Here is a 26631-nt window from a genome sequence, read left to right on the forward strand (position 1 = left end):
CGACCATGCCAGGCTGTATGTTCAGCGGTGAGAGCCACAGATCAAGCTGCTGTGTTACAGCTTTCAACAACTATGCAGCGCTGGGCGGTTTGTCAATTAAGCATTAAGCATGTTATCTTCAGCACAGCCTGTTGCTGTTTGGCCAAGGCAGTGCTGCAGTGCTGTCAGCTTGTGGTCATTTCGGAGATGGAGGAGGAGGTGCATGAGCTGAACAATGTGATTACATTGAGGTTAAATTGGTGATGCTGTTTTTTGTACTAAAGAAAGATCCTATTGTTAACCTAATACCCCTTTGAAGAGACATAGAGGAGGGTCTCAGTAAAAAAAATGTTCCCATTATAAAGGAGCGGGTCTTCTATAGTGGTAATGCCCATGCTGTGACTGCAAGGGTGGCCAAAATTTTTGAAAAAAAAACACTAACAATTTAAAGACACAAAGAGCATGGCCACAGTAACAAGGTACGACATGTTCCCATTAGAAAGGAGAGGGTCTGCTATACAGTTATAGGGTATGCAGTGAATCCAACGGCTGACAAATTTTAATGAAAAACCCCAATAAAAATTTAAAGACACACAGAGCAGGGCCACAGTAACAAGGTACGACATGCTCCCATTAGAAAGGAGAGGGTCTGCTATACAGTTATAGGGTATGCAGTGAGTCCAACGGCTGACCAATTTTAGGAAAAAACCCACTAAGAATTTAAAGACACATAGAGCAGGGCCACAGTAACGACAAATTCCCATTAGAAATGATAGGGTCGGCTATACTGTTATAGGGTATGCAGTGAGTCCAATGGCTGACAGATTTTAGGAAAATCCCCACTAAGAATTTAAAGACACACAGAGCAGGGCCACAGTAACAAGATATGACATGTTCCCATTAGAAAGGAGAGGGTCTGCTATACAGTTATAGGAAACCAGACAATGTGAACTGAGGTCTAAGTTGGCAGACATACAAGAAACAGAGGCATGTTCACACTAGCAAAAAAGAAGCAAGACAAAAATATATCTCATACCCTACCATAATTATATATAAATGTAAAGCAAAATTGCATAATAAATATAGGGTACTTAGTGAACTATTTTTGATCAAAAAAAGTATACAAGCCGTCCCACCAGCGGCAAGGTGACCCTAAATTGGGACGGTACCTATACTGCCTATATTAAAAACCTTACTGTATATCAAAGTTGAAGTAATGCATATAAAAGGGTAGACAAATAGGACCGGGTCCCAACTCCAGACCACCTAGGCCCGTGGTAAGCTACATATATACCAATCAGCTCAACAAAGGGCATGCCACACCCTTAAATTGCACAGAATGCAAACAAGTCAAAAAACCAGACAATGTGAACTGAGGTCTAAGATGGCAGACATACAAGAAACAGAGGCATGTTCACACTAGCAAAAAAGAAGCAAGACAAAAATATATCTCATACCCTACCATAATTATATATAAATGTAAAGCAAAATTGCATAATAAATATAGGGTACTTAGTGAACTATTTTTGATCAAAAAAAGTATACAAGCCGTCCCACCAGCGGCAAGGTGACCCTAAATTGGGACGGTACCTATACTGCCTATATTAAAAACCTTACTGTATATCAAAGTTGAAGTAATGCATATAAAAGGGTAGACAAATAGGACCGGGTCCCAACTCCAGACCACCTAGGCCCGTGGTAAGCTACATATATACCAATCAGCTCAACAAAGGGCATGCCACACCCTTAAATTGCACAGAATGCAAACAAGTCAAAAACCAGACAATGTGAACTGAGGTCTAAGATGGCAGACATACAAGAAACAGAGGCATGTTCACACTAGCAAAAAAAAAGCAAGACAAAAATATATATCAGTTATAGGGTATGCAGTGAGTCTAACGGCTGACCAAGTTTAGGAAAAAACCCACTAAGAATTTAAAGACACATAGACCAGGCCACAGTAATGACAAATTCCCATTAGAAAGGAGAGCGTCTCCCGTAGTGTTGGACTATGCAGTGACTGCAAGGGCTGCCAAAAATTTGGAGGCACTTCAATGGCCCTTGGAAGAGACGTGGAGGAGCACATCATAAAAATTTTTTACCATTAGAAAGGAGCGGGCCTCCTATACTTGTAATGCCATGCACTAAGTGTATGGGCTGACAAACATTTACTCCTGGGGGGTATACATGAACATACTGTATAAAAAAAATTTTTTACGGGCATCATAAAAATGTAGCGCCCCGAGGGCTCGGCCGCTACAGGGGTATTGCACCTCTGCCAGAGATGTGATATTCCACTCCCGGGTAAGGATGGAGTATGGACCAGGGTTCAGTTAGCTGCATACAGCACACTCACCCCATTTCCGAGGGACAGCTCAACGGTGCTCCTATTAGACAGAAATGCAGGCACGACAGACCATGTCCCTGGCTGGAGTGGGGAGGGGGTAGGAATACCCAGTGATGTAGGAGCAGATAGGGGTTGGTTCCTGAGCGTAGATAGGAGCCCATTGGTTGCTGGTCACCTGGGCTCATGTTCTAGAGGGAGGTATAAAAGGTGGGCACCATCTTAGAACAGTGTTCAGTCAGAGAGAAGAAGTGACGGAGTGAAGGCCTCTGCAAGGGGCTCTGCTCCGTAGGCGGGCCTAGCCTCTGAGGCCCAGCCAGCACAGAGAGAAGAGAAGAAGAGAAGTTCAGTGAGTGGAGTAAGAGAAGGAGTTCAGCCAGAGAGGGCTGACAGGGAGCTATGGCTCAGTCTGGGCCCAGCTCCACGAGGCAGGCCTAGGGTGAAGGCCAGGAACAGAAAGGAACAAGAACAGAAAGGAACAGAAAAGAAAGAGAGAGAGAGAAACAGAAGGGCTCAGGAACAAGACGGCAGAAGGGACCCTAAGAACCCACGAGAATACAGGGTGAAGGGTCAGGCAGATTAAGGGTACCAGATCCCAAGTTGGTGGAGGAGAAACAGCCCTCAGCCAAAGACCGGAGGTCGTGATCATTTATTGGTGCAACACCTCATCAAACCTGCTAGGAAGGCACCATATAGGACAGCGGGGAATGGGAACCACGTTTACCCGCACAAGTCCGCGGCAGCTGGACAAAAGTGGGTCACTGGTGAGGCAGGCCAGAGAATGGATTGAAGGGGGTCCTGTGCCATGCTCCTGAACTGCCTGGGGTTGACCGAGCCCCTCACCTGGTGGACGCAGCATGGCTCGGGCGGTCATTGCTGACAGAAGTGACCCGGAGTACATGAACTGTGAGTAAAAGACATTGGACTGCAGTACGTTGTCTGTGTACTCTTTCGCTCCTCCAGCACTAACGGCACTGGGACTCTCTGTACAATCACCCCCACCATCCACTACACTGCCCTGGGGCTGCACTCTTCCCGTGGGGAGTCACACTACCTCAGCTGCATACATCATCAGCCCCAGCGGTCTGCCTTGCAGCGGCGGTTCATAATAACCGCAATCCACGGGTGGCGTAGTCAGACATCACTTAGGACTGCTAAAGGACTACCACTGGTCTGACCACCCTGAGCCACGGAACCGGGTCGCCACTACTACCCCCACCGTCTCCCTATTGCCTGGCTCCGAGTGCCCCACGGCCCAGGGGCGAGTCAAACACCCTTTAAAAAAATTATGTGGGTGTTGCATCATGGACCACGGTCACCCTGGTGATATTGTGGTGGAGGATGAGGAGAAGGAGGAGGACAAGAGCAAATAGCCAAAATCAGGAAGCGTATACCCATGTGTGGGTGTGAAAAGGTGCATGGGAATACACCTCCCAAGAAAAGACACTGGATTTGAGTTTATGTTACGCTGCTATCATTCGGTGGTGTTGAGAAGTCTGGCCCAATCCAGCCCTTGTTCATTTTTATAAGAGTCAGCCTGTCAGCATTTTCAGTTGACAGGAGGATGCGCTTATCAGTTATAATTCCACCAGCGGCACTAAAAACCCGATCTGATAAAACGCTGGCGGCAGGGCAGGCCAGGACCTCCAAGGCATAGAGAGCCAGTTCATTCCACATATCTAGCTTGGATACCCAATATTTATAAGGCACAGAGGAATCACGGAGGACGTTGGTACGGTACGGCAAGGTACTCCCTCAGCATCTTCCCAAACTTTGCACTCCTTGTGAGAGTACCCTGCGCCTCAGGGCCTGTGCGATGGGAGGGTCTGAGAAAACTCTCCCAGAACTTTGGCAGTGTTCCCCTGCCTCTGCTGGATTGAAGTTGTGTCTCTCTCGCCTGTACTCCTTGGTTGTCGAACGAAGTGTGCCCTCTGCCTCCAGCGTTTTCAGATGGGAATTTTTTTAATAGTTCCGCAACAAGGGCCTTCTGGTACTGCCTCATTTTTGTACACCTGTCCACCTCAGGAATAAGAGATATAAAGTTCTCCTTGTAGAGTGGGTCTAGAAGTGTCACCAACCAGTAATGACCTAAAAATTTGAGAATGCGAGGGTCATGGGAAAGGCAGCATAACATAAACTCAGCCATGCGTGCCAGACTACTAACAGGCAAGACTTCCGTGTCCTCACCAAGAGGATGACTGACCATGCTCTCCTCCTCCTCCTCTCTGTCCTCTGGCCATCCACGCTGAACAGACGGTATGACAACTGTGCAGATAGCACCGTCTATAGTGCATGAAACTAGTTACTGTCCTTCCTCCTCCTCCTCTTCCTCATTGTCACCCAATCCACGTTGGGATGAGATGAGGCTTGGCTGTGTGTAATCACCCTGTATGGTTAATTGCTCCATCTTATCGTGCTTCGCCTGCAATGCATCATCTTTGATTGTGAGCAGAGAGCGTTTCAGAAGACAGAGAAGCGGGATGGTGAGGCTAATTATGGCGTCATCGCCGCTCACCATCTTGGTGGAGTCCTCAAAGTTTTGGAGGATGGTACATATGTCTGACATCCATGTCCACTACTGAGGTCTTATGTGTGGAGTCTGAACTGAATACCGATAGCCTTTTTGATGCTGGTACTCAACAACTGCCCTCTTCTGCTCACAAATCCTTCCCAACATCTGCAATGTAGAGTTCCAACGTGTGGGGACATCACACACCAGTCTGTGAGCCAGAAGCTGCAAACGCTGCTGAAACACTGCAAGGGCGGCGGAAGCTGTAGCTGACTTTCTAAAATGGGCACACAGGCGGCATACTTTAACAAGCAGATCCGGCAGCTCCGGGTAGGATTTGAGTAACCGCTGAACCACGAGGTTAAGCACATGGGCCAGGCATGGTACGTGTGTGAGCTCGCCTCGCCTCAGAGCCGCCACCAGGTTCCGGCCATTGTCACACACGACCATGCCTGGCTGTAGGCTCAGCGGTTTGAGCCACAGATCTGCCTGCTCTTTCAGAGCTGTCCATAACTCTTCAGCATTGTGTCGTTTTTCACCTAAGCATATTAGCTTCAGCACAGCCTGTTGCCGCTTGGCCGAGGCAGTGCTGCAGTGCTTCCAGCTTGAGACTGATGTGGTCATTTTGGAGATGGAGGCTAAGGAGGAGGAGGAGGCTGAGGAGCATGAGGTGCAGGAGCTGTAGACCGTGGGGGCAACCCTGATTGACCTAAGGCCTGCAATCCTTGGCGTCGGGAGGACGTGTTCTGTCCCAAGGTCCGACTGAGTCCCGGCTTCCACTATGTTAACCCAGTGTGCCATCAGCGAGATGTACCGTCCCTGCCCACAAGCACTTGTCCACGTGTCCGTGGTTAGGTGGACTTTACCGGTAACTGCGTTGTTGAGGGCACGGCTAATGTTTTGGGACACGTGCTTGTGTAATGTGGGGACGGCACACTGGGAGAAATAGTGGCGGCTGGGGACAGAGTACCGAGGGACGGCCGCCACCATCAGGTTGCGGAATGCTTCTGTCTCCACAAGCCTAAAAGGCAACATTTCAAGCCAAGCAGTCATGAATTGTGAGAATTTAGTAGTGTGGCCTGTGGGACGTTGGCTGCATATTTGCGCTTGCATTCCAAGGACTGGAGTATGAACAACTGAATGCTGCGCTGGGACAAGGACATGTACGTGCTTCCTGATGCTGCTACTTGAGAGTGTGCAATGACAGGTGCAGGGCAGGAGGCACTTTGCATGCACTATGGACAGGGGATTGGCTTGCATGCACAACAGCAGAAGAAGCAATGGTGCCACCTGTAGACACTGTTCCTGGACCCTGGTGTTCGGCCCACAAAGTCGAGTGCTTTGCTGCCATGTGCCTGATCATGCTGGTGGTGGTCAGGCTAGTCATTTTGCCACCCCTGCTGATGCTGGTCTGGCTCGTGATGCAAATGGCCTTTTTGGAGCTATCGGCAGAGTCTTTAAAAAACAACCAGACTCGGGAAGACCTAACAGTTGTAGTGGCAACTTCCTTCGTGTTGGTGTTACGGGAAACGGTAGCCTGCCATCTGTCTGCGGCCACCACACTGCTTCTTCCTGCCTGTTGGGGTGCTCTGCCTCCCTCCCCCTGTGTGCTGCTGTCCTTGCTCTGCATGTCCTCCTGCCAGGTTGGGTCAGTTACTATATCATCCACCACCTCGTCTCCCACTTCTGCACCCTGGTATTATTCCTGACTTTCTGCCAATTGTGTCTTATCATCGTCCACCTCTTGTGACAGTTTCCCACCGTCGCCTTCGTGTGACCGTGGATGCTCAAATATTTGGGCATTGCTACACGTGATCTCCTCTTGCCCCGCTTCAAGTGGACCGGGCGAGAGGCCCGAATCTATAAATGGAAAAGTGAACAGCTCTTCAGATTATCCAAGTGTGGGATCAGTTGTCTCTGGGTACTCGGCATGGTGGGAGGAAGGAGGATCAGGGTGAGGAATATGAGGTCCAGACTCCCGGCTACTGAGACTTGACCGTGTGGAAGACAGGGTGGTGGTGGTGGTGGCTAAGTGACTGGAAGCATTATCCGCTATCCAACCAACAACCTTTTGACACTGATCTGGGTTCAATAGTGGTGTGCTGTGGTCCCCTAGAAATTGGGACAGGAAGGTCAGGCGAGAAGATGTGGGGGTTTGTTGTGGTACAATTTCGGCTTGCCCACGGCCTTGTCCTCGGCCTCTGCATGTACCATTACCATCACGTCCAGTTCCCCGTCCCTTGCCACGTGCCTTGCCCATTTTAAATGGAGGATAGTATCTTCCACGCTCACTACAAATGACTGAGTTTGAAGCGAAGTTATATGTGATCGGTGTGATGGAGAAAACAGAGTTTTAAATACCTGGCCTGTAGGTAAGTAGTGTGAACAGCAAACTACTGTGAATTGCTTCACTGACACACTGGAAAAATGGAGGCCAGAAATGGCAGTATTTTCTGACAACATATATGTGATCCGTGTGACGGAGAAAACACAATTTTAAATAGCTGAATTTCTAGCGCTCTAATATGGAAAGGACCTGGCTGTATTCTGCAGTGCCAACAAGCAAATGGCGCAGAAAAACGGTGTTCTCTGGATTGCTTTATAAGCAAGTAATGAGGATTAAGATCTAAAGAAAAGTATTCCTGGCTCCTGAGACCTGTGCCTTTGTATAGAAATATCTAACAGCAGCAGAAGGCAGAATTGGAATGGAGCCTCTTGTGCTATATGCACTGCAGTCTGCTATATACCCTGCCTGCCTGCCTATATACACTGCCTGCCTGATATCTCTGCAGATGGATTAGTCCTCAGAAGGACTGTTTGTTGAGATGGATATGTGTAATGTGCGTTTTTTCTCCCTACACTACCTAATGCACGATCAAATCTCTCCCTAACGCAGCAGCAGCTCTCCCTGCACTGTCTGATCCGGAGTGACTGTGATGAGCATGGCGGCGCCAGGTCAGATATAGACCTGATGACGCTGTGCGGCCAGCCAATCACTGTAATGCCCACAACCAACATGGCTATGGCATTACAGTGCATGGCAGGCAATCCCTGCATGTTCATTGGCTCTGTAAAGAGCGCCAAACATGCAGGGAGGGGACCCGACTTCCCGCCCGACCAACCCGGAAATACTCGGTGAGCGCAGAGCATCTCGAGCAGTGAGATACTCGGGCAAGCACCGAGCAGTAGTGAGCATGCTCGCTCATCACTAGTTGTCATTAAGATTTAAAAAGAGAAAACAGAAATGTGACAGTAAATGGCTTCACCCAACCAATAACCATGAGTGGAGAAAAAGTGTTTTTGTTATCATTCATTTTCTCTGAAACAAGGCCAAGAAAGCAAAAATTCTGCCGGGGTATGTAAACTTTTGAGCAGAACTGTATATGTGCCAGCCCCAGTGTCTCCTATTCTATATACTCCAGCCCCAGTGTCTCCTATTCTATATACTCCAGCTTCTTCTGTGATGTATATGCTCTAGCCCCAATGTATCCTGTGATGAATATACGCCAGCCCCAGTGTCTTCTATTCTATATACTCCAGCCCAAGTGTCTCCTATTCTATATACTCCAGCTTCTTCTGTGATGTATATGCTCTAGCCCCAATGTATCCTGTGATGAATATACGCCAGCCCCAGTGTCTCCTATTCTATATACTCCAGCCCCAGTGTCTCCTATTCTATATACTCCAGCTTCTTCTGTGATGTATATGCTCTAGCCCCAATGTATCCCGTGATGAATATACGCCAGCCCCAGTGTCTCCTATTCTATATACTCCAGCCCCAGTGTCTTCTGTGACGTAGCTAATGTGGCCCTAATGTCTCTTATGCAGAGGTGTCGCATGATAAAGCAGTGAGACACAAGCTCCCTGCCCTATCACTATCTCTTTCATATGCCACAGATCGCCATAGGCCTGCGGTTAACGAGATGTCAGCATACTCACGCAGGTGGTCGGTGACATCATTGCATCGCTCTGCTCTGCAGTCCCGCCATGGAAGAGGAGACAGAGGCCGTGATGTAGGGAATCAGGATTAAGTGAGAATAACCTTTATTTTTTTAAATGATCGGGCAGTGGAGCCATCCTGCTATATATCTGGAGTAGTGGGTCCATCATACTACATATGGAGTAGTGGGGCCATTATACTATATGTATGTGGGGCAGTGGGACCATCATAGTATATACAGGTGCATCTCACTAAATTAGAATATCTTCAAAAAGTTAATTTATTCCAGTTCTTCAATACTGTTTCAGTATGCTCCACAATCATGAGGAAGACTGCTGACTTGACAGATGTCCAGAAGGCAGTCATTGACACACTCCACAAGGTCCTAGAGTTCCAATTTTCATTTGGAAATCAAGGTCCCAGAGTCTGGAGGAAGAGTGGAGAGTCCACAATCCAAACTGCTTGAGGTCTAGTGTGAAGGCTCCACAATCAGTGATGGTTTGGGGGGCCATGTCATCTGCTGGTGTAGGTCCACTGTGTTTTATCAAGACCAAAGACAGCACAGCCGGCTACCAGGACATTTTACAGCACTTCATGCTTCCCTCTGCCCACAAGCTTTTTGGAGATGGAAATGTCATTCTCCAGCAGGACTTGGCCCCTGTCCACACGGCCAAAAGTACCAATACCTGGTTTACACACAACAGTATCACTGTGCTTGATTGGCAGCAAACTCGCCTGACCTTAACCCCATAGAGAATCTATTATAGAGAATCTATGGGGTATTGTCAAGAGGAAGATGAGAGACACCAGACCCAACAATGCAGATGAGCTGAAAGACAGCTTTTTGTATTGAAGAACTGAAATAAATTAACTTTTTGATGATATTCTAATTTAGTGAGATGCACCTGTATATGGAGCAGTGGGACCATCATGCTATATATATGGAGGAGTGGGGGCATCATACTAAATATAGAGCAGTGTGTGTGTGCTACCCCAGGCCTGGATGCCACAGACAATAATCTGTTTCTGAAAGCAGGAGGGAGGTCCCCTGGTTAGGGACAATTAGCATACTGTACCTCCTGTCCCAGGCCAGCAGGGGGAGCTGGCTGCCCTTATAAAAGCTGGAACTGGGGGCAGGGTTAGAGAGAACTGGACGACCTAGCTCAGGAGTGAGACTAGTCCCAGAGAAGGAGGGACAGTTCAGCTGTAGCTGAGGAGTCCGTGAGGCAGAGGAGAAACTGCAAGCCAGAGACAGAGGCGACGAGAGCCGGTCCTGGTAGAGAACCAATCTACCGGACATTGGGGTCCGAGGCTGTCAGGGTTACAAGCCCAGCAGCAGAGAACCAACCTGCGAGGGATTTCACGTCCCTTGGCCTAAGAAGCCTGGAGGCTCCGCCACACAGAGGGACCAGTACATCGAGGAGCAAGCAACAGGTACCCAAGGCCTGAGTCGCAAGCCATACAGGAGAGAAGTACACGGCCAGCTCAGGGACGTGGGCTATTACACCATGAAAAGGGGGATAGTCAGAAAGAGCATAGAGAGAACGGTAGGCCTACACACTCACCCTGACCAGTGGGGCTCGCCCGAATGCTCTCAGACACCCAGGCCCATTCCTAACCGGTACTGTTGGGTCATTAATAATATCTACAATAAAGACCCTGAACTGTTTGAAGCGGACTCTGAACTCTTACTATTGCGGCCTGCACTATCACCCCCAACATCCACCTACACTGCCCTGAGGCTACACTCTTCCCGTGGGGAGTTATCCTACCCCTGTGCTGCACACCAACACCAGCCTCAGCAGTCTGCCTCGCAGCGGCGGTTATCCCTGACCGCAATCCACGGGTGGCGTAGTCGGACATTCAAAACACTGATAAATAGACTGCCACCATTTGGTCTGACCACCCTGAGCCACGGGATCGGGTAGCCACTACTACCCCCATCAGCACCGTACTCTAGAAGGCCTGGTTCCGTGTACCCCACGGCCCAGGGGCCGAGTCAGCTTTGGCGTAGTAGGCAGAATTGTGACCAACCCGCCACAAACGGGTATTGCGTGCCTGGAAAAGACTCTATACATATCTGAGTGAAGTTTCCCCCCATTCGGGGCCATTTCCCGCCAATCAGAGCCGTTTCCCGCCATCGGGCGCCATCTTCGGGACGCCGCGGGGGAAGAAGAGGGGTGTGGACGTCCAAAAACGCGCAAGACCTGAAGCCCCGCCCTACGCTGAGACGCTGCGCAAGGTCCTGGAAGGAGATCCAGCGGATGCCGACGTCATCACCGAGCAACACAAGGTCCTCACCCAGAGCATCGCGAGCGGAGCCGCGGCCTACAGAAGAGGATCGCCAGAAGGTAGGCCACGGTTAACTAGGGGGGAGGGAGATGTCGGACGCGGAGGGACCCTCTACCACCAGCGTAGCCGCTGCAGCTGTGATGCCGTTTTCCATGCCCTATATCCATAGGCGGATTAGACCGCCCAGGGCCCCGAGCCTGCAGGGGGCCCGCGGCTCCAGGCGGGGTGTCTAATGCCGGATTGCCCTCATAATATGTGCGGCCCGGCGCGGCACATAGCGGTAGCAGTGGCGGGAGGGGGGGCCCGGACCGCTCCCCCAGCAGCGGCCGCCGCTACTTCTTCATCGGCCGGGCCAGCACTGCAGCAGTTAACTTCCCTGTGCTGGTCCGGCCGCGTCACTGCTAGGAGACATGGCCCTGTGTGCGGCTGTGTCTCCTAGCTGTGACGTCACGCAGTGCGCCCCGGCCTGCAGTGCTGCCCCGGAAAAGAGAGAGAGCAGGCAGGAGGAATTGAGCCGGGGGATGGTGAGTGTGTGCGTGTGTGGGCAGATGTGTGTGTGGGCAGGTGTGTGTGTGTTTGTGGGCAGGTGTCTGTGGGGGAAGGTGTCTGTGTGGGCAGGTGTGTGTGTATATGTGTGTATGTATATGTGTGTGTGTGTGTGTGTGTGTGGGCAGGTGTGTGTGTGTTTGTGGGCAGGTGTCTGTGGGGGCAGGTGTCTGTGTGGGCAGGTGTGTGTGTGTGTGTATATGTTTGTGTGTGTATATGTGTGTGTGTGTGTGGGCAGGTGTCTGTGTGGGCAGGTGGCTGTGTGGACAGGTGTGTGTGTGTGTGTGTGTGGGCAGGTGTGTGTGTGTGGGCAGGTGTGTGTGTGGGCAGGTGTGTGTATATGGGTGTGTGTGTGTGTGTGTTTGTGGGCAGGTGTCTGTGTGGGCAGGTGTGTGTGTGAGCAGGTGTGTGTGTGTGTGTGTGTGTGGGCAGGTGTGTGTGTGTGTGGGCAGGTGTGTGTGTGTGTGGGAAAGTGTGTGTGTGTGGGCAGGTGTTTGTGTGTGTGTGTGGGCAGGTGTGTATGTGTGTGTGTGTGGGCAGGTGTGTGTATGTGTGTGTGTGTGTGTGGGCAGGTGTGTGTGTGTGGGCAGGTGTGTTTGTGTGTGGGCAGGTGTGTGTGTGTGGGCAGGTGTGTGTGTGTGTGGGCAGTTGTGTATGTGTGTGGGCAGGTGTGTGGGGGGGGGCAGGTGTGTGTGTGTGTCTGTGTGGGCAAGTGTGTGTGTGTGTATATGTGTGTGTGTGTGTGTGTGTGTGTGTGTGTGGGCAGGTTAGAAAGTCTTGCCCTGTTGAACACTACACATGACTTGAGGCCACCACCTCTTGGTTGTCCAATGTTCTTGCTTCTCTAGGGCTCTTCTCAGATATTCATTATACCAGCTCCCCAGAATACCAAAGTTAGGGTGGGTGACCGCGAGCCCTGGTGGTGGTCATAACTGCGGCCACCCAGGGGCAATACTCCATAACAACAATCCCCTGAGGTGGTGTAGGATGTAAGGACCTATTCACACTACATTCAGCGCTGCATTCAGGTCTTTACACAAGGCTTACAACTGAATCCCTGAAATTCAGGATTGTGCTGTCTGAAATGAGACATCTGAAAGCAGAACAAATGGAGCCTAAAGATTCAGACTTTAGCCTCGGTTTGCCTTTGTTCAAATCAATGGCTATGTCAAGGCACATCTGAATGCCATTTTTCAGGGATTTAGATAGAAGCCTGGAAAGAGGAGATGAATGCATTGAAAAATTCAGTGTGAATAGGCCCTTATATCTGGATTCTTGATATTGAGGCCACAAGCATTTTACTTGTTTTTAACTTAAAAAAAAATACACACACACAAATTATACACACACACACACACACTATACATACACACACACTACACACAAACACACATTATACACACACACACACACACACTATACATACACACACACAGATGTGTATGTGGGCAGGTGTGTGTGTGTGGGCAGGTGTGTGTGTGTGTGTGATGTCTGTCTGTTTGTGTGTGTGTGGGCAGATGTCATTGTGTGATGTCTGTTTATATGTATTTTTGTGTTTCAAATGTGTTTATGCGTGTCTGTATATGTTTGTGTGTGTGTATGACTGCATGCGGCCTCCTGCTGAGTATAGTTGGCGCCGTGCGGCCTCCTGATGTCTCTGGGGGGGCTCCGTGCAGCCTCCCGCTGTGTATAGATGGCTACGTGCGGCCCCCCGCTGAGTATACATGTCGCCGTGCGGCCTCCTGCTGTGTATAGATGGCTACGTGTGGTCTCCCGCTGAGTATAGATGGCTACGTGCGGCCCCCCGCTGAGTATACATGTCGCCGTGCGGCCTCCTGCTGTGTATAGATGGCTACGTGTGGTCTCCCGCTGAGTATAGATGGCGCTGTGCGGCCTCCTGCTGTCTCTGGGGCATCTATACTCAGCAGGAGGCCGCACGGCGCCATCTATACACAGCGGGAGTCTCAGTGCTTTGCAAGAGCAGTCAATGAATTCTGCTTGACTAATTCTGAGCACCATAAAGTCTGGTTCGCTTCTAACCTGCTGTCTTCATTTTCAGCTTGCTGAATTCTAACTCATTTACTGTCATTCGAGACGATGCCTTAGCTGGTCTCTTTCACCTTGAATACCTGTAAGTGCTCCACTTAATGTCATATTTTTGATTCTGTTCTTCTTCATCTTTTGGCATGTGCAATTGTATGAGCAAGTATTCATATGAATTTATGACCTACTTAAACCTTTGAGGACCTTAAATTTTATTCAATCAAATTTTTTTCCAGTTTAAAACTATGGGACATATATGTGCCTTGGTCCTCAAAGGGTTTTTAAAGGGGCTGCAAACATAAATACAAAAAAAATAATTCAATTAGTGCTTTTTGTGTTCATTTAATTTTTATTTGAAGTCCATTTTTTTTATATACCTTGAAATTAAGCCCTACCCCATGGAATGAAGCCCTACCTACATGACATCTGAGAGCTACATGGATCCCGCTTGTGAGGTGCCTGTCCGTCACTACTATTCAGTTTTAGGGTCCACTCACTAAGCCATATATTCTCTCATGCAAGAGAATAGGGCCAATTATGCTGATAACACTGGGCTCAAACTCTGTCAGAGCTTCAACTGAGTGTGATCCGATTCTCTCGCAGCACAGATATGGAGAAGATGGAGAACTTAATTTCTCCATCTTCTCCATAGTCTCTGTGAGTGTTCATCGGACTGCACTTGGATGACATCCGAGTGCAGTCCAATGTTTTACGTGCACCCATAGACTTGTATGGGTGCACATGGTCCGAATATCGAATGAGATTATTTTCTCACACTGTCCCATAGTATAACATAGGGCCGAGTCCTATCCGATAAAACCTAACATAGCATTCGGCCGTGTTATACGACAGTGTGAGCGAGCCCTTAGAGTCAAGGAATATTTACATGCAGATGATGATATTACTCTCCAAGTGTATATTTTTTTAGGCGAGTTCATAGTAAATGCTTTGCATTTTTGACATGTGATCAACTAAAGAACAAGAAAGATTTAGGACCTCCCCTATAGAGAAATGGAAAATAGTTTGGAGGACTTGCATGTCCTTTTTTATTTATTATGAGAAAATCATAAAAGATCCCGTTTTTTAACCATGCTGTGACTTTCTGCTGAGGGAGAGGGAGAGAGCTGCCCTATTCAGAGTCTGTAATAAGACCTGCTGACAAAAGTGTTGAAGATACAGTCTAATGTGAATTAACAATGAAAAAAAGTTAATTTAACAAATGGCTTGTATTTTTTTTAATACAAACTTTTTTGTCTTTACAGCTCCTTTAAAGGGAATCTGTCATCAGGTTTTTGCCACCTAATCTGAGAGCAGCATAATGTAGGGTTACAGGCACTGATTCCAGTAATGTGTCACTTACTGGGCTGCTTAGTGTTGTTTTGATAAAATCATTGATTTGTCAGAAGGTAATTATCACTAGATGACTAGTAAGTTCTGTAGGACCCCACCCCCATCACTGATCAGTAGATTTCTGTGTACACTGAGCATGGGCAGAAAGCTGCCAATCAGTGGTATGGGTGGGGCTATACAGAGCGCAGCATTCAGAGAGCTGCTAGATCTGCAGCAGATAAAACGGTGATTTTCTCAAAATGACAACAAGCAGCTGAAAAAGTGACACATCGCTGGAATCAGGGTATCTGCCCCAATATTGTGCTGCTCTCAGATGAGGCAGCACAATTAATATTATGCCAAATTAATTTCCCGTGAACTATCACATGATCTATCACAGGGGATCATGTGACATGTCACGTGATAAATCAGGTGTGTGGAGGGGGCCCGCGCCTTCTAAACTGCCCGGGGCCCTTGCTACTCTTAATCCACCCCTGCCTATATCCCCGGAGTGGCCTGGCTGCCCCAGTATGCCGGCGAGTCGCATACCTTGGGCGACTTTAAAGAAAGGCTGTATAGCCTGTTCAAAGTTTATCCCCTGACAGAAGAACAGAAAGTAAGCATACTGATAGGGCAGTTAACTGGTGCGGCCCAGCGGGAGGTAAAGTCTTGGACAGCTGAGGAGAAAAGGACTGTAAGGGGGGTTCTGACCCGTCTACGGGACACCTTTGATACCCGTACCTCAGCAGAAATCAAAATGCGGTTCTATGGATGTAAGCAGCGAGCTCAAGATAGCATCCGAGATTATGCCCTAAATTTACAGGAAGCCTTGGGGGCAATTAAGCAAGCTGACCCTGGCAGCGTGCAGGATACAGATAAACTATTGACTGACCAGTTCATAGAAGGTCTGCTGTCCAGCGCCCACAGAACCCAGCTGCGCCTCATGGTCCTACAGAACCCCGATTTGACTTTTGCACAGTTCAAAGATAGGGCTAACCGGGTGCTCCGAGAACCTGCACCGGGTGGCGCTGTAGCTTCCCTGCGCCCTGCCATCCCTTACCACCAGGGGGCGGCGCCCTATCCCGCAGACCTTGTGGGGGCTGATGCGCAGGCCCTAAATCCATCCCCGCCTGCAAACCTGCACCATCAGGTCCAAGAACTAACAAAGAATGTTGCTGCATTGACCAGGACCGTACAGTCGTTACAGATGGACCCGTCAGGACCAATCAAGCTGGCTTCCAGTCCGGAGGATGTCCCGTGGCGTCGACGGAGGAGGATCCCGTCGTTCAGAGGGAGGCCCGCCGATCATTACACTGAGGATGGACAGCCGATTTGCCGTCGTTGCAGCCAGCCGGGACACGTAGCCAGGTACTGTACTTTAAATGGGTCCGACCTGGGGCAAAGGGCCAACCCCCAGGCATAAGGTCATCAGACCCATCTAATTGGCGTGATAAGTACGTAGGGGGACGTCCGGTTTTACCCGTAGTGCTGGACGGTATCCCCATGAGTGCACTGCTGGACACCGGGTCCCAAGTGACTACCATCCCCTATGTACTTTTCAAGCAGTACTGGAGTGACACTGATATAACTCGTTATCCAGACGATGACTTGAGCATCATCGCCAGCAATGGTCAACCTGTGCCGCAGGTGGGGTTCAGAGAGATGACCATTAAGATTGGTAAAGTTGAACTGCCGGCACAGGGAGTGATCATTGTGGACATTGACCGTCGAGAAAGTCACCCTAAAATAACCTTGGGTACTAATGTGATTGAAAATTGTCTTTCAGAAGTAATTGTAATTTTGCAGCAGGTGGCGATGAATGCGAGCTCCAGCCAACAGAGGGTCCTCCAGAAGGAGATAAGAGCCCTGATGAGATGGCAACAGGTAGAACTGTCTGGTGGTGAGATCGGTAGCGTGAGGATGAGCGACCCATTCCCCATTGCCATGCCCCCCAAAAGTGAAATGATCTGGTGTCGGACTGCAATCGGGTTAAGAGGGAGAGACTACCAAGCCATAGTAGAACCCGTGTACTCAGACAGCAGGCCCACCATTTTGACAGCCCGGGGGGTGGTCGATGTCCGCCATGGAAGGGTGCCCGTCCGGATCTTAAACATTGGGGAAAGGGAAGTACACTTGCCCCGGTACGCTACACTAGCCAAATTGTATACTGTTGAACACAATGCTGTCAGGGCCATGGAACACTTGCCTCCATCTCCCCAGGCGGAGGGTAATGGTTCCCAGAAACCCAAGGAGGACTGGTGCCAGAAACTCCACGTGGGTGCTGACTCCACTCCCTTGCACCAATAACAAGGAGTCTACCGGGTGGTTCAAGAGTACAAGAGAATCTTTAGTAAGCACCCGCTAGACTTCGGCAGAGTGAAAGGGGTAGAACACCACATCCCCACGGGGAGCCACCCACCAATAAAAGAAAGATACAGACCTGTACCACCCCGCACACTATCAGAACGCAAAGGGCATGCTGAGAGAAATGAAGGAAGCCGGGGTCATTAGAGACAGTTGTAGCCCCTGGGCAGCCCCCTTGGTTCTGGTAAAAAAGAAAGACTGTACTATGAGAATGTGCGTGGACTATAGAGAAGTCAATCGTATAACCCATAAAGACGCATACCCGTTGCCTAGAATAGAGGAGTCTTTGGCCGCACTAAAATCAGCTAATTTCTTCTCTACTTTGGACCTTTTTAGTGGGTACTGGCAGGTTCCTGAGGCAGAGGCTGATAAGGAGAAGACCGCCTTCACCACCCCGATGGGATTAAGTGAATTCAACTATATGCCGTTCGGGCTCTGCAACGCACCCGGGACCTTCCAGAGGCTGATGGAATGCTGTCTAGGGCACCGAAACTTTGAGACGGTCCTACTTTACCTGGATGACGTGATTGTCTATTTGAAGACTTACGAGGACCATCTAAAGCACCTGGCCGAGGTGTTCGAGGCCCTGGCAGGCTTTGGCATGAAAGTGAAACCCTCCAAGTGCCATCTGTTAAAGCCGAAGGTACAGTACCTGGGACACGTGGTGAGTGCAGAAGGAGTAGTCCCCGACCTTGACAAAATCACGGCAATAAAGAACTGGCCAAGCCCCTCTAACATAAAAGAAGTGAGGCAGTTCCTCGGGTTGGTAGGCTACTACCGAAGGTTCATCCCCAGGTTCACCAAGATGGCAGCCCCTATGCAGGACCTCCTTATAGGACAATCTAAGACCAGAAGCCAAAAGCCACCCTTCAAGTGGGACAAGCCGGAAGAGGAGTCCTTCCGCCAGCTGAAGATGGCCCTCACGGGGGATGAGATCCTGGCCTACCCTGATTATGGCCAGCCTTTTATCCTCCACACAGACGCCAGTAATGTGGGGCTGAGAGCCGTACTGTCACAGAACCAACAGGGCAGAGAAAGGGTGATCGCGTACGCCAGCCGGAAGCTGAGGCCCACCGAGAGAAACCCGGAGAATTACAGCTCCTTTAAGCTGGAGTCCTTGGCAGTGGTGTGGGCCGTAACAGAACGTTTCAAGCATTACCTGGCCTCTGTGAAGTTCACTGTGTACACGGACAACAATCCGTAGACACATCTGGACAATGCGAGACTTGGTGCCCTAGAGCAGCAGTAGATGGCCCGGCTAGCAAACTATGACTTCACCATCAAGTACCGGGCAGGCCGAGCCAATGCCAATGCAGATGCCCTATCGAGAATGCCCCACTTGCCCGATGAGGGAGAAGATCCAGACGAGTTGGAGGAAATAGAGCTCCCTGCATTCCACCGGTACGGGGCCACTCAGTACTCCCACCGTGTAAGAGACAAAGACTTGACCACTGTCATGTTCAATCCCTTACCTCACCACGGCTGGGCTGAAACGCAAGATAGTGACCCTGCAATTCGCCTGGTGAAAGACCTGTTGACCCAGGCAGACGCTAGCCCTGGCTCGGACGCTCCAGAGGAAGCCAAGCAGTTATGGAAGGAGAAAAGCAGGCTATTCCTCTACGAAGGTAAGCTGTGCAGAAGGCTTGTCAACTACCGGACGCACGAGCTGACCTGGCAGGTAATGGTCCCGAGACGAGATGCAGCAATGGTCCTGGAGGCCTACCATGACAGAGCAGGACACTTCGGGTGGAAGAAACTGGAGTTCCTACTGAGAGAGCGGTTCTACTGGGTCGGAATGAGAGGGGCCATATAGAAGTGGTGCAGGGACTGCGGCCCATGTAACCTCAGAAGGAAGGACGGTACCAGCCAGAAGACACCCTTGATGCCCATCGTCACCAGGCAGCCTCTTGAGCTCGTAGCTCTGGACCATGTGAAACTGGCTCCAAGCCGGTCGGGCTACGTCTATGCCCTGACAATAGTGGACCACTATTCCCGGTTCCTGGTGGTGGTTCCTGTTAAAGACTTGACAGCCCAAACAGCGGCCAGAGCCTTCCAACAACACTTCTGCCGTCCACACGGGTATCCGGAACAGGTCTTGACAGATCAAGGTCCAGCGTTTGAGGCTGAAATCTTCCAGGAGTTCTGCAACCTCTACGGCTGTAAGAAGATTCGGACAACGTCTTACCACCCACAAACCAACGGGCTGTGTGAGAAAATGAATAATATCGTCATTGATCTCCTCAAAACGTTGCCCCTGGAAGAACGCAGCCTGTGGCCGGAGAAGCTGCCAGACCTGATAGACTTATACAACCATATCCCGGTGAATGCTACAAATTGCACCCAGGCTTACCTGATGAGGGCAAGACCAGGTAAGCTGCCGATAGACCTGGAGATGGGAGTCCTGACCCCCGAGGACACCTCCCCAGACGCGGACTGGGATACGGAACGGCGGCTACAGTACAAGAAGGTACAGGAGAGTGTGGAGAGGAGTCTGGCTCAAGCGAGAGAAAAGCAAGAGAGGCTCTTCAACCAACACGCCCCTGCTGGTCCCCTGGAACCTGGTGAGCAGGTCCTGAAGCGGAAGAGAAGGCTTCACAAGCTAGATGACCAGTGGGAGAGCGACCCGTACACAGTACTGCAGTCCAACCACAACAACCCGAAGGTATGTGTAATTACCAAGGATGGAGGAGAAACCACTAGCACCGTCTCCAGAGACCACCTAAAAAGGTGCCCCAAGCAACTACAGAGTGCAGGAGAAGATCAAGATGACCTTGAACCCACAGAAGACAAGAAAGAAATGATCAGCACAGTTCTTGGAGAGTTCCCCCGGTCCTGGACTCGGATAAATGATGCAATAGTGGTACCCGTCCTACACTTCCTTCAACCAACCCAGCAGGAACCTACAGGAGAGCAGGAGGAATCAGAAGACCAAGCAGCCCTAGAGGCAGAAGAACCCATGCCAGCAGCCCAGGAGAGTCAACCCTCTGCTGACAGTGAGCCTGCCATACCTGCGGTAAGCCAAAGGACCCGCAGATAGCTGCCTGCACTGCCTGTAAACCCAGCTAGTAGCTGTACCCTGAATGCTAGTGGGGAAAGTCAGGTTAGACCACCACCAGACAGTGGGTTACGCAGGTCAACCCGGAGCACTAGGGGGCAAATACCAGCTCGCTGGAAGATCTAAATGCTGTATATTGTAAATGTTTTATGTTTGTTGCCTGGTTGCTAATTATGTTTTTCCAGTCTTTCTAGTTCATGGACTAACAGGTTATGGACGCTGAATAACCGGAACTGTCTTTTAGATAGTTGCACTTGGTGCCCTCTTTCGAAGATGGCCAAGGAAGAAAAATCTGTCCGGTGTGGCCTCCTTGTGGCCCAAAGTAGAGAGCTCAGCCTTGTCGCCACGCCCAAGGCCAGGAACTTGGGGTTTATGGAAACAGGTCCCCACACCGTGGAAAACTTCACCTTGTTGGGTGACATGGACACCCGGTCATGGAAGCGCCGTGACCTCAAGGACAAAATATACTTGTATATATGTTATGTTGTCATTTATACCCTGTATTTGTGTTTCCTATTTAGTCCGGAGTACTACATTTTACTAGGGGAGAATGTGTCACCCCAGGCCTGGATGCCACAAACAATAATCTGTGTCTGAGAACAGGAGGGAGGTTCCCTGGTTAGGGACAATTAGCATACAGCACCTCCTGTCCCAGGCCAGCAGGGGGAGCTGGCTGCCCCTATAAAAGCTGGAACTGGGGGCAGGGTTAGAGAGAACTGGAAGACCTAGCTCAGGAGTGACACTAGTCCCAGAGAAGGAGGGACAGTTCAGCTGTAGCTGAGGAGTCCGTGAGGCAGAGGAGAAACTGCAAGCCAGGGACAGAGGTGACGAGAGCCGGTCCTGGAAGAGAACCAATCTACCGGACATTGGGGTCCGAGGCTGTCAGGGTTACAAGCCCAGCAGCAGAGAACCAACCTGCGAGGGATTTCAGGTCCCTTGGCCTAAGAAGCCTGGAGGCTCCACCACACAGAGGAACCAGTACATCGAGGAGCAAGCAACAGGTACCCAAGGCCCTAGTCGCATGCCATACAGGAGAGAAGTACACGGCCAGCTCAGGGACGGGGGCTATTACACCACGAAAAGGGGGATAGTCAGAAAGAGCATAGAGAGAACGGTAGGCCTACACACTCACCCTGACCAGTGGGGCTCGCCCGAATGCTCTCAGACACCCAGGCCCATTCCTAACCGGTACTGTTGGGTCATTAATAATATCTACAATAAAGACCCTGAACTGTTTGAAGCGGACTCTGAACTCTTACTATTGCGGCCTGCACTATCACCCCCAACATCCACCTACACTGCCCTGAGGCTACACTCTTCCCGTGGGGAGTTATCCTACACCTGTGCTGCACACCAACACCAGCCTCAGCAGTCTGCCTCGCAGCGGCGGTTATCCCTGACCGCAATCCACGGGTGGCGTAGTCGGACATTCAAAACACTGATAAATAGACTGCCACCATTTGGTCTGACCACCCTGAGCCACGGGATCGGGTTGCCACTACTACCCCCATCAGCACCGTACACTAGAAGGCCCGGTTCCGTGTACCCCACGGCCCAGGGGGCGAGTCATGTGCATCAAATTATACATACACATATGGGGCAGTGGGGCTTCATACTATATACAGGTGCTTCTCACAAAATTACAATGTCATTAAAAGTTAGTTTATTTCAGTTCTTCAATGCAAAAAGTGAAACTCCTATATTATATAGAGTCATTACACACAGAGTGATCTATTATATAGAGTCATTACACAGAGGGATCTATTATATAGAGTCATTACACACAGAGGGATCTATTATATACAGTCATTACACACAGAGGGATCTATTATATAGAGTCATTACACACAGAGGGATCTATTATATAGAGTCATTACACACAGAGGGATCTATTATATAGAGTCATTACACACAGGGATCTATTATATAGAGTCATTACACACAGAGGGATCTATTATATAGAGTCATTACACACAGAGGGATCTATTATATAGAGTCATTACACACAGAGGGATCTATTTTAAGTGTTTATTTCTGTTAATGTTGATGATTATGGCTTACAGCCAATGAAAACACAAACATCATTATCTCAGTAAATTAGAATACTTCATAACAACAGCTTGAAAAATGTTTTTAAAATCCGAAAAGTTGGCCTACTGAAATGTATGTTTAGTAAATGCCCTCAATACTTGTTCGGGCTCCTTGTGCATCAATTACTGCATCAATGCGGCAATGTGGCATGGAGGGATCAGCCAGTGGCACTGCTGAGGTGTTATGGAAGCCCAGGTGGCTTTGATAGCAGCCTTCAGCTCATCTGTATTGTGGGGTCTGGGGTCTCATCTTCCTCTTGACAATACCCCATAGATTCTCTATAATAGATTCTCTATGGGGTTAAGGTCAGGCGAGTTTGCTGCCAATCAAGCACAGTGATACTGTTGTGTGTAAACCAGGTATTGGTACTTTTGGCCGTGTGGACAGGGGCCAAGTCCTGCTGGAGAATGACATTTCCATCTCCATAAAGCTTGTCGGTAGAGGGAAGCATGAAGTGCTGTAAAATGTCCTGGTAGACGGCTGCGCTGACTTTGGTCTTGATAAAACTCAGTGGACCTCCACCAGCAGATGACATGGCCCCCCAAACCATCACTGATTGTGGAGACTTCACACTAGACCTCCAGCAGCTTGGATTGTGGCCTCTCCACTCTTCCTCCAGACTCTGGGACCTTGATTTCCAAATGAAATTCAAAATTTACTTTTCATCTGAAAACAACACCTTGGACCACTGAGCATCAGTCCAGGTCTTTTTCTCTTTGGCCCAGGTAAGACGCTTCTGGCGTTGTCTATTGGTCATGAGGGGCTTGACACAAGCAATGCGACACTTGTAGCCCATGTCCTGGATACGTCTGTGTGTGGTGGCTCTTGAAGCAATGACTCCAGCAGCAGTCCACTCCTTGTGAATCTCCCCCAAATTTTTGAATGGCCTTTTCTTAGCAATCCTTTCAAGGCTGCGGTTATCCCAGTTGCTTGTCACCTTTTTCTACCACACTTTTTCCTTCCACGTCCATTAATATGCTCGGATACAGCACTCTGTGAACAGCTGCTTCTTTAGCAATGACCTTTTGTGGCTTACCCTCCTTGAGGAGTGTGTCAATGACTGCCTTCTGGACATCTGTCAAGTCAGCAGTCTTGCCCATGATTGTGGAGCCTACTGAAACTGACTAAGAGACCTTTTTAAATGCTTAGGAAGCCTTTGCAGGTGTTTCTTGTTAATTCTAATTTACTGAGATAATGACTTTTGTGTTTTCATTGGCTGTAAGCCATAATCATCAACATTAGCAGAAATAAACACTTAAAACAGATCACTCTGTTTGTAATGACTCTGTATAATATATGAGTTTCACTTTTTGGATTGAAGAACTGAAATAAATTCACTTTTTGATGATATTCTAATTTTCTGAGAAGCACCTGTATGTAGCAGTGTGGCAATTATACTATATACAGTCAGGAGTATAAGTACTTGATACACTGACAATTTAGAAAGTTTTTCCACCTACAAAGAATGAAGAGGTCTGTTTTGTTCTACTTAACTGCTGCAACTTGGACCTTTAACAGCATTTATATTTCACCTATGAGAAAGCATACTATGTGTATTTGGCAGATTAACTCAGGCTTGTTTATGATAAACGGAATACATGGATTGGAGTCCTATTTGTATACAGAATATTGACTATTAATGCTGGCAGAGTAAGTCTTAGGCTATATTCACACTAGGTGTTTTTTTTCTGCAGCAAAACATAATCTCTTGGCAGGAAAGAAGTAGCGTAAAAAACGCAGGTTTTGGTGTGTTTTTTGCAGTGGTTCTTGGTGCATTTTTGGTGCGTTTTTCAGGATCCCAAAGTTCAGCTTTGCTTCCACCATAGACACATGAAAACAGGTCACCATTGCAAGACATATGTTCATGAAAAAGTACACATTACAAATGTAACGGGGGTGGGGTGAATTGGTCTGGAATGGTTTATCTAAGACCCTGGCAGTCCATTGAATTTGTAGGACACTATTTACTTTCACATGACCGTGTACTGCCAACACGGGTTCCATGGTTCAACATGCCCCCATCTTCCAGCACTCACCTTTCCCCCACCAAATAAAAACACTGCACCTGTATTTCTTTGGATAAATTTGGCCACAGCGCCAATTTTATTAACAAACAACATTAACATATTAATAGTGTTATAAAATAAATAAGAAGGGAGGGTTCTTGGAGTTAAAATAAGATCTGGCATAAATTAAACCGAACTCGAACCACCATATTACCCTCAGCCGTCCATCACCAGCTCAAGGGCACCAAAAGCTCCCAGGGTAAAACCCCGTCCAGAGCCCAAAACCAAATGCCAGATCACCCCGGTTAATCAAGGCACTGCCTGTGATTATCCAATATTCTTTCCACCGGCACTTCTGTGCCAACTCCAAGAACCCCACCCCCCGCCAAGCCACTGCGACAAACCCTCATAAAACTTTACATGTCCTTTTTTAATATAACCCATCGATAATACACAATATCAATAACTCCTTTATCTCCTCCTCAGTAAAACCACCCTTTCACCATTAACTTCACAGAATACCAACAGAAAGAAGGGGTGGGTGGGTGGGTGGGTGGGAACTTTCCCCGCTGACTTCCTTCCTGGACTGACCGTTTTCCCGCACTTTTCCTTATTATATCTCCCCCCCCCCTTTCCCAATGCCCGCCCCTCCAGGTTTATAACCAATCCCGATATTGGGATTAAAATTACACCCTCGTGGCCCATCCCGGTCATGTGGGGCTTCCTTCTAGTTACACTTGCTTCCAGCCCCCTTCTTGACCGTGTACTGCCAACACGGGTTCCATGGTTCAACATGCCCCCATCTTCCAGCACTCACCTTTCCCCCACCAAATAAAAACACTGCACCTGTATTTCTTTGGATAAATTTGGCCACAGCGGCCATTTTATTAACAAACAACATTAACATATTAACAGTGTTATAAAATAAATAAGAAGGGAGGGTTCTTGGAGTTAAAATTAGATCTGGCATAAATTAAACCGAACTCGAACCACCATATTACCCTCAGCCGTCCATCACCAGCTCAAGGGCACCAAAAGCTCCCAGGGTAAAACCCCGTCCAGAGCCCAAAACCAAATGCCAGATCACCCCGGTTAATCAAGGCACTGCCTGTGATTATCCAATATTCTTTCCACCGGCACTTCTGTGCCAACTCCAAGAACCCCACCCCCCGCCACCAACGAACAGCCCTGACCACCTCAGGCTCGTGAGCGCCCCAACACAACAAAAGCCCTTTCGATCCCCTCCTGTATGACCAATGCCCATAAATCAATGCCAATATCATTCAAATATACGCCGTCCTTTTTCCAAAAATCTCCAACTCCCACTTCCAGATCAAGATGCCGCACGCTTACTCCCCCGTTCCTGGTAACAAAAGCTGATATAGCTCTGTTCAACTTTATAAGTGCCCTATTAATTCCCTTCAATGATCTGGCCTCCCTCCATTTTCCTCTGGGCATAATGTCAGACCACACTGTCAACACCTCGGGAAAAGATGTCCATAACTTTAACAGACCGATTCGAATGTCCCTCATCAATTCCCTAACCGGCCGAGCCGTCCAAATCATTTCCCCCCATATGCACCACCAAAATATCCGGAGCCCGATCCAAACGAGCTGCTTTATGGAATTCTGGCACCACCCTTCTCCAAACCATCCCTCGAAAAACCCAACCACCGAACCACCGCTTGCTCCCTGCTAAAACCCATTTGCCTACCGTCCGGCCTCACGTCCGCCCTCAGCGCCCCCCAATTGACGAAAGAGTGTCCTAGCATCCAAACTAACAACGGGACGCCACCAGCAACAAGACAACCAAAAGGTATTTGAATCTCAAAAGGCAAATTACCTAAGACCGCATACCTAATGCCTTACATAAGACAGGTAACGATCAGAACTCCACCTCCCAATACGTTTTATCACATCCTTGCCTAACCCCAAGCCATCCGCTTCTGATGCCGCACCAATTCTGAATGAATGTGACCCGTATACCTCAGGGCTAAAGCCCAGCTCAGCAATCCCCTTTTTAAACACCGTTATGAATTGAAAACGTGACAAAAAGTCTCCATTTTCATGACACAATAATGGGCCCTTCCGCCCTGGCCAAACCTGCCAATAAGCCAATAAACATCTCTTAGG

Source organism: Phyllobates terribilis, unplaced genomic scaffold (assembly GCF_046119375.1).
Source record: "Phyllobates terribilis strain yellow unplaced genomic scaffold, ASM4611937v1 Scaffold_754__1_contigs__length_715743, whole genome shotgun sequence".
Lineage (NCBI taxonomy): Eukaryota > Metazoa > Chordata > Amphibia > Anura > Dendrobatidae > Phyllobates > Phyllobates terribilis.